The sequence below is a fragment of the Lissotriton vulgaris genome, chromosome 10 (genome assembly GCF_964263255.1).
Source record: "Lissotriton vulgaris chromosome 10, aLisVul1.2, whole genome shotgun sequence".
In the NCBI taxonomy this organism is placed as follows: Eukaryota; Metazoa; Chordata; class Amphibia; order Caudata; family Salamandridae; genus Lissotriton; species Lissotriton vulgaris.
The window spans coordinates 1,048,630,695-1,048,642,969 of record NC_141698.1 but is presented as its reverse complement, the minus strand read 5'-3'; positions in this window follow the sequence as shown (position 1 = coordinate 1,048,642,969).

Sequence of the window (12,275 nt, the reverse complement as noted above, 5' to 3'; positions counted from 1 at the left end):
TATGCCCTTGAGAATTCCAATGGAAGCCCATGTTGACACCAGAACATGGGCTTCTATTGGAATTCTCAAGGGCATATTATCAAGTCCATTATCGTGCTTTAGCAGCAGTTTTCTGCCGCTAAAGCAACGATAATTTTAACACTGTGCTTGGTAATATGCGCCTCAGAGTGTAGTGGGTTACAGTGGATTGTTTCAAAGTAGAGTGAAGTGGTGCAGTGTAGAGTGGATTTTTGCTGTGTAGAGTGGAGTGGTGCAGGGTAAAGTGGAGTGGTATAGTGTAGGCCTGGGTAGTAAACTTTGTTCCGCTTGTGGTGTTTTTCCCACTCTGTGCTCCGCATTGAGTGCGGGTTTCCAAAAAGCTCAGCGTAGCAGCATGGAGCATAGTTTTTCCTCCCTCACAGCTCCACAGTGTTACATTGGTGAGCGAGGAAAATCCAATACTAGACCCCATCCCAGCGAGATTTCTCAACACGGACGGTTGTGGTAGGTCGTTACCGCTCGGGTTGAGAAACCTGCCACTCACATTGAAGAAGCTGCCACTCAAGGAGAACATCTACGCGAGCAGCAGAAAGAAACTGCGCCCTCTTCCGTTGCGGGTGGTGCCACTTGAGCTGATTTTGCAGTGTGGGACAATCAACCAACGCTAAAACTTAGCACGACTTACCTCACATTGCTGCTTGCGAAACCCTGTGGAGTAAAGCGGAATTTTTGGTCACTTTGCGGAGTTCCACATAACGAACTCCGCCCAGGACTAGTATGGTGCAGTGGCGTAGTGTACAGTGTTGCAGTGGAGCGGCTTAGAGTGGAGCAGAGTGTAGTGGCCAAGACTGGAGTGGTGTTAGTGCATTGCTGAAGAGTACAGTGGTGCAGAGTAGAGCGGGATGGAGAGCACTGGCATGAAGTAGAATGGTGCAGATTAGAGAGGCACAGAGTGAAGTGGCGCAGGGTGCAGTGTCATACAGTGCAGTGGTGCACAGTAGATTAGGGTGGGGTGTGTGTGGTGCAAGGGAGCAGAGTCTGTGCCATCTGGGGATGAGCTGAGCATAGGCATACTTGCCACAGTTCCAGTAGTAATCCATCAGCGTGGAGGTGCCCCATTTCATATCCGGTATGTGTATGATCCTGCCGCAGTTAGCATTTGTGCAAGTGGAAGCGCTCCTTTACCTCGCTGTCCCAGTTTCCTGACATGGGCTGGTCATGCTCTCATTCAGCCTTCCCCTATGTGACTCATTCCCTTCTTATCCTCAAGCTGGATGGCCCTAAACAGGAACTCCATGTTGGTGGACCACTTGTTGTTAAAGAAGACCACCACAGATAAGCTAAGGGCCACCCTTGGTCTGCACCAGGGGTCTCCAACCGGCCGATCGTGAGCTACCGGTAGGTTGCTGACATACTGTCAGTAGCTTGCGTCCCGATGCCCACTTTTGTGCCCTTCATTGTTTTTTATATTTTTTGCCCTTTTTGACTTCCTATGCGTTCCTGGCTCCTGTCTCACGAACCAACTGCTTCCATTGGCTTTTGAGCTTAGCTGGGGAGGGGGTTGGTCGAAGCGAGTGATGCTGGCCTGGCATGAGCAGTGTTCAACTGCCCACCTAGAACCAGGACTCCTGCCGTCTGCTGACCAGCACTGTACTTTGATCCTGCACGACTTTTGCAGCATGAGCAGCGGTCTTGGAGGCACAACCAGACTGCCAGAATTAGGTTTGTGGTAGAGAGAAACGTTTTTGAGGAAAAAGATGCATGTGAAATGCTTTATTCGGGCAATCAAAATGGTAAAGATACTTTATTTTGTAAAAAGAAATCAGTTTGAAACGTTGTTTTAACCCCTTCGGGGCTTATGACGAGCTCAGCTCATCATGAGGCATAGTGGAGCTGTGCTCATGACGAGCTAAGCTCGTCATAAGTGCTGCAGACAGCCCACGCGGGGCTATTTTCCCGCCTGCGCAGGCGTTCCATGGGAGTGGTCGTCATGAGCAAAGCTCCACTGTGCAGCATATGTAAATTGATACGTGTATAGCGCACTACTCACCCGCAAGGATCTCAAGGCACTTGTACGAATACCGTTGTGGAACCCATCCTGGCTTTCCCTGTGAGGCGTTCAGTCCTGGGCACCTCCAAGGTGGAGGCCAGGCATCCTTAGCGTTGTGGGGGCCGTTGTGGAGATTAAGCAAGCTATCGCCCAGAGTTGCAAAGTGGGACTCCATGATTGGAATAGGCACCGAGGCAAGAATTATCAGGTCCGTGGAATTTTGAACCCAAGACCCGCCGAGGCGGGGAATTGAACCCTGGTCCTGGGCTAGAGCTCTGCATCAGGGTCTGCTGCTCTAACCATTGAGCCACACTTCTCCGTGATGAGCCCAGCATGACGAGCTGGGCTCATTACGGACACCACGACATCGCGCGCGGCCCCCCTCCCCACCCTCCGCCCCCCCCCCCCCCCGCCCGCAGGGTAAGTAGCCCCTCGTGGAAGGGGTTAATAAAACATTAATTTAAAACAGCATTTTACAGTGATGTGATCTTTCATTTTTAACTAAAGTACTTTGCAAGTTGTTCCTGGCCGCAAACAGGAGACAAGAATATCATTATACATTTATTTTCATTAAATTTTAATGAAATAATGAGAGAAAGGTAAAATGAAGTTTGGGGCTCCGGTTTGTGCATAGGGACAACTTGCAGGAGGAAAAACGCTGCTTCAATATAAATAATGGGAGATATTTAAAAAGAAGTGTTCATTTTGCGGCACTATGAACACAAAGCTTAACACGTCATTTTAAATTCATCCCATTAAAAAAAGTACCTCACCCTTACAGTGGCTATATTTTTCTATTGTAAATACAGCAGATAAACGGAAAGCTGAGACATTAGCCAAACTTTGGTGTATATCCTCTTCCTTACACAAACACAGATTCGAAAATATTGAAAAAAGTGACACAAAAGACATACAAAAAAGTCATCTTTTAAAAACAAATCATAAGAGAGATCCCTTTGCCCAAGTGCGGGGATAATTTTTCAATAGACTCCTTTTGACTAAGCAGTTCCTCGACAGAGAACAAGTGAGATACCACCCATAGTAGACAGAGGGTACATAACAATACAATCAGACATAACTTCTCTTTTGAAATTACAGATCTTGTTGTGTGTTCCCAAGGCAAGGAGGCATCTGCGGTCCTCCTGTGACTGTGGTTTCCCTTATCAGTTCAAACAAAAAAGTTTGCGCTGTTAGTTCAGTCTTGACTTGTACACCTCTTGTCTGTGCTGGGGTGTTTGATATGGCTGCTGGGTGGTGCTGCACTTAAAGACTCTGTGGATGATCTGTTTAACTTGGTTAATTTGTTAACTCAGAGACATTACATGTGTGCCGTAATTAGTGGTTCTCTTGGTTCCTATATTTAAAAGCAGATAACTACCGTTTGCAAGCAGAGTGAAAGTAGGTGTAATTGCTGCCACTGGATTACCCTTCAAAACACATGCAAGATTCGGGGCCATAAGGTTACAAGCTCCATGCAATTTTATATTTTTGTAAACTCTGGAATGACCTATGGATGAATCGCACGATTACCCAGTAAGGTAAACCTCTTTGTCATCCCGTAGGCATCTGTATGTGAATGGTAGTGACCACAACTCATGAAGAAATGCACTGCCTAAGGGTTTGAAGAGGCCTAGTGGATAGTGTTTCAAGCATGAGGTAAATGTAAACAAGGAAAATGGGAGAGTTATCACCACATGGATGAGCCAGACAGCTGAGTCTGTTTCAGCCACAGAGAATGGTAACTGATCTAACTTTTCAATATACAAAAGAGAATACCTAGCATCTTTCATGGACATAACCTGCTGCTTTGTTGTTAAGTTAAAAGGCAAAAATAAAGATGATGTGTTCAAATAATCCCATGGAACTTTCCCCATCTTTAGAGTCTGTAAAGTCCTCGAAAATTGCATAACTGAATGCAATTGATTTTGAACATGATACAAAACAGATACATCCTCTTGTACGATGTCAACTACCGATGAAACAATATTGTCCAATGTGTAAATACGGGAAGAAAGTGCATTAATACTATTATCAACAACAGCAAGCACTTTTTCAAGATTAGCCTGGTCTATTGCCCTTAAACGTGAAGCTGCCTCAATTTGGTATAGCTTCCAGATTTCATTGTAAGCTGCACAAAAAAATATTTTTCATCTTGGACCAGCAATTCTTTTAATAAGATCTGTCAAATCAATGTCACCTGATAATAACGACAAATGTTGTTTTACTGAAGTGTTGAGTGTTGTAATCAATTTTGACATAACTTACCCACTGAATAGGTGGTAACCGAATGGGAGTTAAAATAACGTGGATCAGACCTATCCTGTGTGTAACAGGGGCCTTGTCATGGAAACGGAGTTGGCACGCATCTGCACTGGTCTGCCAAACCAACCAACCAACCGAAGGGGTATAGACTAGAAATATTAAAGGTATCATTTGTAAGCAATGATTACAAGTCCTCAATTTAATATTCAGTATGACGGCTCCTGTTCTGATATTTAGCCAGAGCAGGAATTGTAGGGGCATTCATTTGCTTTGAAGTAGCCAATCCAAAACAAGTAGTCTGGTAGATCGAATCATTTAAAAATAAAATATGTGTTGGAATGAGGCACGTGTGATGTAAAGCTGCTGTGCCCTTCACCTGCCAGGGTCTAGAGCCCCAAACAGATTTAAGCTCTATTGTGGACTTCCACAGCTCATAGCCACCCCCGACAAGTTATCAATAAAGGATTTGGAATACAATAATTTTGTGTGGGTGAGCATCACTTTGGGTTTGGACGAAGAATTTTACTTAAAATAGAATGACTCCGGCTTTGACCTATCAAAATCTGTAAAATATGAGAATGTTTTCAAAAGCGTTTTTGAGCTGCCTTCCAAAGGAGTCAGGCAATGTTCCCACTGTGTGTAAATAAAAACATTCCTAAATGTATTAGCTTTATGCAGGTAGTAATGTCCATAATGCTGGTAACAAAACAAGTCATCATAATTTGCAGTATTTAAATATACATCTTCAGCATCAGATGCAGCAGAATACTTCAAATCAGAAAACAAAGATTGTATGGCTTGTACGTCCCAATCATCAGACCGTATGTTGTGTTTCACTACATCACCCATTGAAACACGAAGTACATTGGGTACATTATTTAACTCTGCAGGGCTATGAATTTGGAAATCCACAGCATCCCAAACAATACCATCCGCAACTGGCCAGGCGGTGATGTTGACAAAAGTCTGGTCTCTTTTCATGATGTGAAAAGATGAGTGTGGAGCCAGTTTTACAGCAAAGCGTTCAGGTAGGTAGTGGCCGTTGATTAGAAGAAAACAAATATTTCACAAATCCAATTGACATGAATAAAAAAATGGCAATGAGCACCAATCAGATGTATGTCCAAGGGGGAACCAAATAAGTCTGTTCAAACAACGTGACAAAAATAGTGAATTTGGTAGGGGCCAATGATGAAGTCACGTTTGAGTCAAAACAAAAACCTGTCTGGTTAAGGGTATCCGGTTGGAAACCAGGCAATGACTCAGTAGTGGGATAAGTATATTCAGTTTCTTCATTTTTGACTGGAAGCAGGGGGGATTGGCAAGGGATTAGTAACAGCAGAGGCGGCCGCTCCATTAGGGCGTAGGGGCGCTGCCCCCCTGCTTTCTCGCAGTGCGAGAAGCAGAAACTAAAATGGTATTTTAATAACATTTTACTTTCTGCATCTCGCGCTGCGAGAAAGCAGACAAGGGTGTGCCTGGTTGGTGGCGGGAGGAGTGGCTTGCACCACTCTGAGTGCTGTGGCTGCTTGGTCGGCCCTGGGTGCCGACCAAAGCAGTCATGCGCTCGCTACTGTTGCACGGAGGGGCGCCGCCCGAACTCTGCACTGTTGTGATTGGCTTACAGTCTTACAGAAGGGGAGGGAGCTGCTTGCAGGAGCAGCACAGGACCCGACTCAGGAGCAAAGGTGGTGCAGACCTTGTCATGTAAGTTTAAAATTGTTCATTATTTTAATGTCCTCTACCCCCCCCTGGTAACCCACGCGCGAATCCCCGTGTGAATCCCCCCTGCGTGTATTGTGAGCCGCGAATCAGTGTTTGGCCATTTATAATCATTGGCCATTTATAATCAGTTCCTTATCCCGTAATTGCACTCAGAAAGACAACACCCTTTGGAACTGTCTCAAGAACAAATAAGAAATGAAAACAGCTTTGTTTCCTGGCTTTGCTAAAAATATGGTTGGTGAGAGGCCGCTTTTGCTGTGTACTTTCTCGGTTGTTTCATGCATCGTGAGCATTGGAAGATTTGAACTACTGGTGTGGTTTGGTCAGCACGAAATAGGAATGTAATTGCACCGACAGTGCTTCCCCATTTCCACTTAACTTTAAAGCCTGGGTTCTGGGGAGACGCAAGGGCAGATTTACAAGCCCCTTGCGCCACTTTTGTGTCATTTTTAACATGGCACAAATTATGCTAAAGTGGCGCAAGGGACTTGTAAATCTGCCCAGCGGTTTCTCGATCTCGGAGGAATTAAAACAAGGAACCGCTGCTGGGAACCTCCCAAATATGTGCGCTTGACGTCACCATTTTGAACCCGCGTGGCATCGGTATCGACTCTGAAGGGAAAAGCAGTTCTTCCAGGTAAATATGAACACCGGTTTGCTACAGATTGCAGATCATACATGTGCTGGAAGAGCTCTGTTTGCAACATATATTTAAATTCCGTGATTGACAAAGCTCTGCAAATGCACAGCCTGGAGATAGCTGTAATGGATAGAAATGGCAATCCGCCTACCTTTCTTGAAAACAAAACACGTTTTCACGTTCTGAAGCCAGCCTTGACTCAAATCGTATTTCCATTTCATTAAATGTGAGAGTCCTGTATTGGAGTTGGTGTAGTGTCAGCCTTTACGAACCCCTTGATGTCTCTGCGAAGTGAATCCAGCGTTTATAATCAAGCATATAAAAAAGCAGTAACCTGAGAGTGCACAACTAACATTCCCAGGGACCTTCTAGAAGCTTCCAGCCCTTTCTGGTAGGTGGGGTACATATGTAGAGCAGCAGAGATGCCATGTGCTCAGACTGAGGGTGGACTTGACTGAGAGGGGACACTCTGCCAGGAGCTACCGCTGTGTGCTGGCCCCTTTGCCCATCTGTACCCCTCTGCTGTCCACAGGGCCACTGAGAGACTCTGCTGGAGTGGAGACTGCTGTGCTAGCAGGATTGCCATCGTAACGGAGGATGACTGTTACCAGGAACGGCTGCTTCATTTTTGGGTGAGCTGCCCTACTGCTTGCTGATCTTGCCCTTCATTAACTGTCTCCTGGCCCCTAGCGCCTCGTGAGCTCTACATTTCAAGTGACTGACCTCCTCCTTCTGTCTAGCGCCTTGTGAAGGCTGCAGCACTATCCCAGCCCCCAAGGACTTTCCTGCTTCTTAGCGCCTCGTGGGCACTATTGTCTACATTGCCCGAGAAGAGGAGCACTGTCTGTGCTGTTGGGCCTCTCTATCGCTTGGTGAGCACTGCCTCCAGCACCTGCCCAGGAGAAGAAGGTACGTTATGTTATGTTATATGTTGATTTGTAACGCACTCTGTTAGTCGGGACTGTCCTGGCGAGGTGGGACCTTCAGCACGTGCTGCCAGGGAGAGCTGGTTATTTTCAATACAGCGCCGTGCTGCTAAAGCACTATATATTCAATTCCCCACATTTTTGCTGCAGCTTGCTTCTGTGGGACCATGAAGGCATTCCTGGGAGCTAGCACATCGTGGGCACTACTGTCTTGAGTGGGACTCGGGATCCTCACCAGCTCCCTAGCGCCTTGAAGGCACTATTTTCTTGGTTGCCAGAGGAGGAGTGATGTCTGCAGCGCTGTGCTGTCAAAGCGCTATATTTGGTGGCCTGTTTCTTCAAGGAGGTGAGGAGCTGACACCTGCAGCGCTGTGCTGCCAGAGCGCTACTTTATTCTGGGGAACCCTGGACTTGGGAGGACTCTAGCGCCTCATGAGTGCTACAGCTGTGCCCCAGAAGGAGGTGAGGAGTGTGGGCGTGTTGTATCCTGCTTCACCCAGCTCTTCTTTCTTTCTTGTCCTTTCTTAGTCTCTTGTACTCTGCTGCTCAACCTGTCTCTATGATGTCATCCTGAGTTCTATCTGTGTATCTTGAAGTGAACTGTCAGTTACCTTGGAGGCTGAGCAGCAGGGCAGCTGCTCCCGGTGGGGCATTTACCTTATCCTATACTGGAACCTGGATTACTAGCTTATATAAATGCTGTACTTGATTATTTGATTACCAAGAATAAACACACATCTGGACGTAGCAACACAAGGAGTCATCAATTTATTTTGTTCGATGCAACAGGGCGTTACTTTCCTGTGTGCTGTATTTTAACCCCCCCCCACCCCCCTCCCCCCTCCCCCAGGAGAAGGCCTGTGTGACTCCCCACGGTGTTGCCAGAGAGAGCCCTGCAGCTACGGAAGAAGCGGGTGCAGTGCGTGCTCCATTCCGAGTGATGCCTGCAGCACTGTGCTGTCAAAGCGCTATATTTGGTGGCCTGAACTTCAAGGAGGTGAGAAACTGATGCCTGCAGCACTGTGCTGCCGGAGCGCTACTTTATTCTGGGAGACCCTGAACTTGGGAGGACTCTAGCGCCTCGTGAGCGCTACAGCTGTGCCCCAGAAGGAAGTGAGGAACGTGGGCGCTACTTTCCTGTGTGCTGGATTTCAACCCCACCCCCAAGGAGAAGGCCTGTGGGACTACCCACGGTGTTGACAGAGAGCCCTGCAGCAATCGAAGAAGCGGGAGCAGTGCGTGCTCCATTCCGGCTGCCCCCTATCGGGGCACAGTGCAGGTGCCCAGAGATTGCACAAGGACTCTAGAGAGCCCGGTGAGGAGGGATCAGTCCCAGATTGGTGGGGGTAGTGTTGGGGCACATTGTCGGTACTCGCCTCCCCCCGGTGCCGCTCTGAGGGCACCGTGGTGCCAGTGCTGACCTTACACCAGCCTTGTCTGACAGCGGACAGCTGCAACCTTGGGGAGCACTGTGAATTTCAGGGGTTCCTAAGTTGGGCTCCCAACTGCGCAGTGGTGCCAGTGCTTGTTTTTCGGCCTGACTCCCAGCTGCCCTGCGAGTGCGCAGGCAGCTGCAACGTATTAGGGGGCATTGTACTCCTCATGAGAAGAGAGAGAGAGGAGTGAGAGACACTCCTGCCCTGCCCAGCTCTTTGCGCACTTTGCTGTTTTTGCAGCCAGCCCTGACTTTGCGGCACATAGAGCATTTGAGCACCGGATAGAGGTCAGTTGGCCTCGGGCCAGTTTCAGAGTGTTGTGCCTCTGATTGGGGCGAACTGTGTATATGCTGGCGAGGCCTTTTACCCCATAGGATTTATTGCATAATTTTGTTGCATAATGCATTTGTACCTTGGAGGATACCTAATGCTTTTCCCTCAGGTTTGCAGTGCTGATTTTAGGCCTATTGTGTTCCTGCGAAAGAGGTGCCACATGATAATATGTTTATACCCTAGGATTGGTGCAGAGTATAATTGGCAGGTCTACTGTGGCCTGTAGGCTACTGATGATGCCTCCCACAAATGTAATTCATGTCTAATGAAAGGATTATGATTTATGGCTATCGGGGTGGTGCATTTACACTGACGATTTTGTGCAGAAGGTGCCACTCTCAGTTATGCCATGACGTTTTCATTATTTGCCCATTGCCAATGAGGTTGATGCCATAAGAGGCTGAAGGTCTGCACGTTGGGTTTTCGCGCCCCAGGAGGTGCTGTGATCCTGCCTAATATATTTTTCCCAAATGTTGGCGCTGCTGATCCTGGGTCTAAGTGGGGTTTGTGTAAAGTGCACCCATGCTAATGTTTTCCTGCTTACTGATGCCCTGCATGAGGTTCTATGCCCAAGGCCTACTCAGCATATGCCTCAAGTGATTTATGCAAATATGATTATGTCCCATGCTCATATATTTTGTGCCTATGGTTATGCATAGTGTGCCCCATGTTCATGATTTGTACCTATGCTGATGCGGTTTTATGTCTACTTCATGCTGTGGTGGTTTCCATGCCTACTGATGCCTAATGCATATGAAGTTGCATAATGTCAGGTTTTGATGTTCCAGGTTATGCCTCATGCTAAAGTTATTTATACAAATGTGTTAATACCTATGGCTGTGCTGATGGGCCTAATGCTTTTTCCTAGGGTGCACATTGTTGAGGTTTATGCCAAGGATTTCTACTAAGGTCTTGGTCTGGCCAGTAACTACTGGCTGTTCTACGTTTACTGCTTATGGACTTTCATTTTATATGTGTACTTGGTGATGATGTTGGCAGAGGCCCAATTGGCCCTGCCCTGTAAATAATCCCCTGTATACGGCTACCCAGTGCCAGTTGGCGCCGTGATCACAACTGTGATTGCATCCTACTGTGTTTGGTATAATACACAAGCTATTTTACATGCAACCTGGTGTGAAGTCTCTTTTTGTAGTGTGCCTGGTGTGCCGCCTGTGAGTGTGCTGCGCAGATGCTTTACACATTTCCTCCGGAGTTTGGCCCGCCCGCTCTGCACCACGCTACCCGTTTTTAAGAGTTCCATTGAACAAATCCTTTCAAGTGTCAACTGCATGTGTTTTTCCCACTGACCGTAACATTAATGTTTTTCACATTGCAAAGTATTGTTTATGTATTGTTTGAAAACTGATTGCTCCGGTCATACTGTATGTATTGAATTCATTTTTGTATCTAAAAATATATCAAATCAGAGCTATTTTTCTAAAATGGTGTCGGAATCCTCTCAATGTGTGTCAATTACTTATTGTCCATGTTGCTAATTTGAAAAGCTTCTCAATTTTTCCCCTAAGTAGCCTGTATGGTCTTTGTCACTCCACCAGGACTGATAGAAGGTATACTTAGAGAGTATACTGAGAGGAGGTCCACTGAGAGAGTACCCAGATTCCATCTTTGCATATTTTATCAGCATTGCACGGTAAGGCACCCCTGCAAGACCACATAATACTTCTACCATAAAAACCCACACTTTATCACACAGGAATTTCAATCCAAGACGTCACTCATGATTAATCACATCCACCAAACCAGAGAAGCAGAACAAGGACTAGTTATCTCTCACCGCCCTGGAATGAAAGCTACCTTATTGCGATAGAGGTTTTACTTGGCAGGTTTACATAAGGCAGTATTGAAACTCTTTGTTTTTGATCCTGATCTTAAGATACTTTTTCTCATACAATTGTCTATTTATTTCTGCATTCAAATGTGATCTGTAAGTCAGAATTGCAGTTGAGCGATAAAACAAATGCCAAAAGCATTTCCTCAGTTCCCCTCCAAATATCATCATTGTGAAAATACTGAAGCAACATTTCCAACTTATGGCTATGTGAGTTTCTAAGATTGAAAATGTAGGCTTCTATCCATTGGTCCTTGTAAAGTTCTCTCTAAAGGTGATGGGAGGAATGCTTGAAAGTAATCTAACCACTGGCACTCATGTGGGTAGCATTCCCACCAATGGTTCTTTTGCTCACCATGCCACCTCGGTTTAGACCTTGCCTTTGGCAAATCAGTCTTGACCCTGCTCCTTGTGGGAACCATCCAGTTGAACTACCAGACTATGTCCTCTCTGAAGGCAAACACAAAAAAAAAGTTCGAACCGAGGTGGAAGACAAGAAAACAGAAGTAAGAAAGGTGGTGAGAGTGAGAAAAAACCACTCTTTACTATATAACAAAAATAAGAAAACAAAATAAGAATTGGCAAAATCAAAAGACTGCCAGCCAGTGTCAAACCGATTGGCTTTACCAGTGCTTCTTTTCCTTGATAATGCATCAGGGCCTAATCTCGACTTGCTTTAGAGAGGTTCCAACACCTTATTTTTTACACATTTCTTATTACAACAACAAGACTCTACACATGGTCTAAAAATCAAAGCAGGCTATACAATAAAAAAGTGTAAGTGGCCACCTTCACTGCAGACTCAGAATAGCTCAAAGGTTTACTGTCCACTCCTCGTTATACCTCACAGTTCTTGGAGTGCTGAGAAGCTCCTCTCAGATACTGTCCCCTCTAAGGACAGGTGCAGGGCTTTCAAAAAATTATATTTGGTCTCATCTTTCATTGTCTTTCTACTTCTGTTGAACACAAGGTCTTAAGTAGGTCCTTTTGTCCAGTTTCGTCTTGATTCATGTAACTCAAACAGCTACTCTGGTAAGATGCAGAACAGATATAATAATACAGCTCAATGCTGCCA